Here is a 6000-nt window from a genome sequence, read left to right on the forward strand (position 1 = left end):
TATATATAGATATATAAATAGCTTAATATTCTATTAATGATATTCATATATATATAAATAACAGATAATCAAAATAAAAGCCAATTTTTCAATCCCTTCTACCTCTGCCAGCCGCACTATGCTCTTTCCATCTGGCCATATCACATGATCCACCTGTGACCTCACCCGCTCCCAGGTCAGTTCGGGGGTCGCAGACTGGCCTGAAAAGTTGGGAAGAATTGTCAACGTTTCCGACCACTCGTTGACAGACCGTACCATACGTGTGAATCAACCGTGGGTTAGAGGCGTTGTCCTCACCACATCAATCGCAGTGCTCTTGGAGTGGCCCCTGTTGCAGACGGATCATGCCCGTCTTCATGCGGTCCATGTACTCTCTTACTACCACGGTTTTTATTGCCTACGGAAACCACAGTACAACCACGGTGGAGTATGAATGCGAAATGATAAACCCTGAAAATCTTCTTGGTTATAGGTTGAATGAAAGGGCTTCCGGGGAAGACAACTGATCTAAAATGACTCAAAGAAGCCACATAATTCTGTAAGTCCCTCGTTCATCCATCTGCCCTTCCACACAGAACCACTAAATGAAATCCAAAGAAGTCAAAATGCAATTACCTACTGAAAGCAATTTCGTCCACATGATCAACACAGCTGCCTTCGAGACTGAACCTGGACATTCAGGTTTTGATTCTTTTTAATTGTCCTTGGTTCATACTATAACTAACCGGAAACGGTTTAGAAACGGGTCTAGAATCGACTTTTTGTCAAACTCCATTTCATTTAAAGTCAGACTGACTGCTGCGCTCCGGCATAATTACTTTTGTAAGGGTATACGACGGGTCTCGTCAGATGCCATTAAACTTTAGGACAAAGCAAATCTATACTACAAATCAATTGTTGTTTGTGCAGTGCAGTGGGGAGTAGAATGCAGTTAATACAGCCACTAAACTGTTTCTTTCATTTTATCTAACAGTGTATCCTTCTGCAGCAGCGCAGTGTCCGTTAAACACTACCTAATAGCGCAAATTGCCTTCACAACCTCATTTAAAACATGTTAAAAAGGCACAAATCAATGAGTATTTTATAAAATAGTTTTACTTAAAATATATAATATCATACTACTAAGGACTAAAATAACTACTTAGTGTTTGTTTTTGCTAAAAGCCTTCAGTACCTCATTAAAAACCATGTTAAGCATGTGTTGTTTAATTATTACTTGTTAGAATTCTTATTATTATTATAATTACTACTCATAACTTTTAAAATAAATTATTTACTTAAAATATCAACTACATAAAATATTATAACAAAGACAATAAATAAGAATAATAATACTAAAAGACCTGACTAACAGCCTTTTTTAAAAAAAAATTACATCATATATATATTTATAGGTATATATAATATATATAATATATATAGTATATATTAATATATATATATTTATTAGATTGATATAATCTTATATACCAACAACAAAAAGAATGACTAGACATTTGAATTGGCATTCAAATGAAGTTTATAATCTTTAAATCATGCAATGGATAGTATTCACACTAAAAATAAACATTCGGTCCATATTTTAATGGAACACAATATCAGAACACTTTTAAGTATGTCCAGTTTGTTTCCAAGCAATGACATAGAAAATGTGCCCAGCAGCTTTCAAGCTTCAAAAAAGATGCAACAAGTAGAGAAAATTTTGTCCTTTTTTTTTTGGTAAATTGCCATTTTTTTCTTCCCGTAAATCACGAATCAATCAAAATAATAAACCTTACCAAAATTTCCCTTCTACAATAAAATTCAGATTGTCAAAAATACCTGTGTCAGGTGATAACAATGTCGACTTGTCTGATGACTTCGGTGAGTTTTTTACCATCCTGAAGCCCATCCGTGCTGCCGTGGATGACAAATCTAAATTAAGTCGTTCTGATGAGTATAAAATGAAAAATAAATTAGCATGAGACTGAAATATCCTGAATGAGAACATTTGGAAGAAATCATTCATCACCACTCAAAATGCTTTTTCAACATGTATTATCACATGAGATAAGGACATTAAATGTAACATAATGGCAGTCTAAAGTTCAATTTGTGCTAGGAGATGATATCCTGAAATGCAGTTAAAGCGGCTGTGACGCACCAGGCCCTGTCTGGCACAGATGGGGTGTCGATCTCAGTGAACAGAGACTATGGAGCCAGTCTCTTTGACAGGCAGCACTGCCTCCTTTTCCACCCTTATTAAACACAACAGGTTTCCCACATATAACTCGACAAAAAGGTATAAAAAAAGGTTTTTTTTTTTGTACCTGTGAAAAGTATATACTGTATGTAGCACACAATGTGACTGACACAAACAGGCAAAGTCACAATCTTTGTCTGTTCCTGGAAACACATTCCTATTCAACTTTATCATTTAAAAACTGAAAAGAAATCCCCAGTTAGAGGCATTTCCTTTAGGTTTTTTCTGTCCTCTAGTGGCCACATCATATTATCTGTTTCCTAGTGCATAATGCGAGCAGCGCAGCGGAGGTTGTGGTCCACAATTGATTGACAGATGAAATAGAATATTCTAAAATTGAACAAAATCATTCTAAAATGGTTGGGGTTTTAGTCAATTAGATAGGTATGAAATATTTTTCCTATTATTAACTCTTTACGGTCATTTTTCTTAATTTTAAGATTCCTGTTTTAGTTTGTTTTTGCGAGAGACTGGATAGTCAGATACCGTCATTCAAATAAGCAGATTTACAAGTGTTCTTTTTACGAAATGTCCAGACCATCCTGGAAGATCTAAATACAGCTCCCTAGAGGTTCTCATAGAACCGTTTATAAGCTGTCCCTTTTGCCACCCTAATGCATCTCACATCGCCTACCACCAGGGACCAGCCACCTGCTTCCCTCAACAGCACTCTGTGGTCCGCTGTGGTCATGGTCGCTTGTATCACTCGGCATGGAACAGCAAACACGCCTCCGCGAAGTAAACCACAGGGTCGAATTAACACAATGTCCTGCCGTGTAGACCGAAAAGACTTTTACATACAGTGTGTTAAACATATTGATTGGGAAAAAATATTTTAAGTGCCCTTTTTAAAAGACATACCCATCCAGGATGGACTCACGGCAGCAGTACAGGTTATCAAACTTCTGCTTGTCCCCTGAATCGTTAACATTCATCGCGGGGACCAACTTTCCAGCCTTTGACAGCTGGTATAACCTAGAAAATAAAGAATGAGATATGTTAAGCAAAAAAAAAATAAATAAATAAATCACAAAAACTAATTTTGAAGGATTAACGTTGATATCCCTATATATAATATCTAATTAATGCATTATATTTTGTGTATATATATATATATATATATATATATATATATATAATACACACACACACCCATGCATGCATCATACATAATACACACACACAACACACACACACACACACACACATTAAATGGTCATTATTTAATTAAATAATAAGTAATAAGTAAGATAATTGAAGATAATTGTTTAATTATCCCAAACATTTGACTGGTAGAGTACATCTAAAATATCATAATACAATCAACATTTGCCAGTTCCCGTACTTGCCCCTAGATGGAGACATTTCCCTTTTTTTTGAAAAAGCAAAATTTCACTCCCCACATTATTGTCCAGTTGCATTCTAAATCTAACGTTTTCACTTATGCAACAAAAAGCCAAATATATAACATATTTAATGCATTTACCAAACTCAAGTCCTTCCAAATGACAATAATCACCTGGAAAATCCAGTCACGCTCTCCTCACGATGCCTTTGATCTTTTGAACATGTTGGGATATTCTTATAAATAATAAAACCTCATTTAAAAACATGTTAAAAATGCACAAATAATGATTATTTTAAAAATAATTATTACTTAAAATATATAATATAATAATACTAAGAATAAAAATAATAATTATTGTTGTTTGACTAAAAGCCTTCATTACCTCATTTAAAAACAACGTTACATTTTTCAAAATTATTACTTTTATAATTATTATTATTACTACTATAAAAACTTTTAAAAATAAATGATTACTTAAAATATAATACAAAAAAAACCATAACAAAAACAATAATAATATTAAAAAAAAAATTACATCATATATTTTTAAAATAGTAATTATTTAAAATATACTATATATATATATATATATATATATATATATATATATATATCTATATATATATATATATATATATATATATATATATATCAACAACAACAAAAAGAATGATAGACATTTGAATGACATTCAAATGAAGTTATAATATTTAAATAGCAAGGGGTAGTAAATCACCTAAAAATAAAAATTCTGTCATAATTTAATGGAACACAATAGGAGAAAAGTATGTCAGTTGTTTCCAAGCAATTACATAGAATGGGCACAGCAGCTTTCAAGCTTCAAAAAAGATGCAAAAAGTAGAGAAAATGTGTCTTTTTTGGGTAAATTGCCATTTTTTTCCCCCCTTAAATCAAGAATCAATCAGAATAATAAACCTTCTAAATTTTCTACAATCAAAATCAGATTCAAAAATACCTGTGCAGGTGATGACAATGTCGACTTGTCTGATGACTTCGTTGAGTTTTACCAGCCTGAAGCCATCCATGCTGCGTGATGACAAATATAAATTAGTCTTTCTGATGAGTAAAAATGAAAAATAAATTGCATGAGACTGAATTCTGAATGAGAACATTTGGAGAATCATTCACCACTCAAATGCTGGTTCACAATGTATTATCACATTAGAATGACTTTAATGGAAAAATGGCATCTAAAGTGCATTGCTGCTATTGAGGAAATACTGAATCAGTGAAAGCGGCTGTGACTCACCAGGCCTGTAGGGCACAGATGGGGTCGATCTCAGTGACGTAGACGATGGAGCCCATCGCTTTGAGAGCAGCACTGCAGCCTTTTCCCACCTTATTACACACAACAGGTTTCACAGATATAACTCAGAACAAAAAGGTTAAGTGTACCTGTGAAAATATATACTGTATGTAGCACACAATGTGACTGACACAAACAGGGCAAAGTCAAAATCCTTTGCTGTTCCTGGAAAAACATTCCTATTCAACTTTATCATTAAAAAAGGAAAATAAATCCAAGTAGAGGCATTTCCTTAGGTTTTCTGTCCTCTAGTGGCCATACCTGGTATCTGTTTCCTAATGCAGTAATGCAGCAGTGCAGTGGAGGTGTGGTCAGCAAAAGTGATTGACAGATGAAATAGAATATTCTAAAATTGAACAAAATCATTCTAAAATGGTTGGGGTTTAGTCAATTAGATAGATATGAAATATTTTTCCTATTTTAACTCTTTACTGTGCATTTTCTAAATTTAAAATTCCTTTTTTAGTTTTTGCAAGACTGGATATGTCAGATACCAGTCCTTCAAATAAACAGATTTGAACAAGTGTTCTTTTACATAAAGTCCAAGAACATCCTGAAGATCTAAATACAGCTCCCTAGAGGTTCTCACAGGAAACCGTTATAAGCTGGCAACTTTTGCCACCTAATGATCTCACCTCTCCATATCCACACACCACCACCTGCTTCCCTCCACATCACATCTGTGGTCCTCTTTAGTTGAACACAAAACACAAACACGCTCAGTAAAACCACAGGTCGAAATTAACACAATTCCTGCCGAACCGAAAAGACTTTACATACAGTGTGTTAAACATATTGATTGGGAAAACTATTTTAAGTGCCTTTATAAAAGACATACCCATCCAGGATGGACTCACGGCAGCAGTACAGGTTATCAAACTTCTGCTTGGTCACTGAATCGTTAACATTCATCGCGGGCACACACAACTTGCCAGCCTTTGACAGCTGGTATAACCTAGAAAATAAAGAATGAGATATGTTAAGCAAAAATAAATAAATAAATAAATCAATCACAAAAACTAATTTTGAAGGATTAACGTTGATATCCACTATATATAATATCTAATTAATGCATTATATGTG

At 33.9% G+C, this 6000-nt stretch overlaps 1 pseudogene; it reads right to left on the reverse strand.

Annotated features, from left to right (window-relative positions):
* The window catches only part of LOC109076013, a 38608-nt pseudogene that overhangs the window by 7043 nt on the left and 25565 nt on the right, over positions 1 to 6000 (reverse strand).

This window comes from Cyprinus carpio, chromosome A4 (genome assembly GCF_018340385.1).
Source record: "Cyprinus carpio isolate SPL01 chromosome A4, ASM1834038v1, whole genome shotgun sequence".
NCBI lineage: Eukaryota > Metazoa > Chordata > Actinopteri > Cypriniformes > Cyprinidae > Cyprinus > Cyprinus carpio.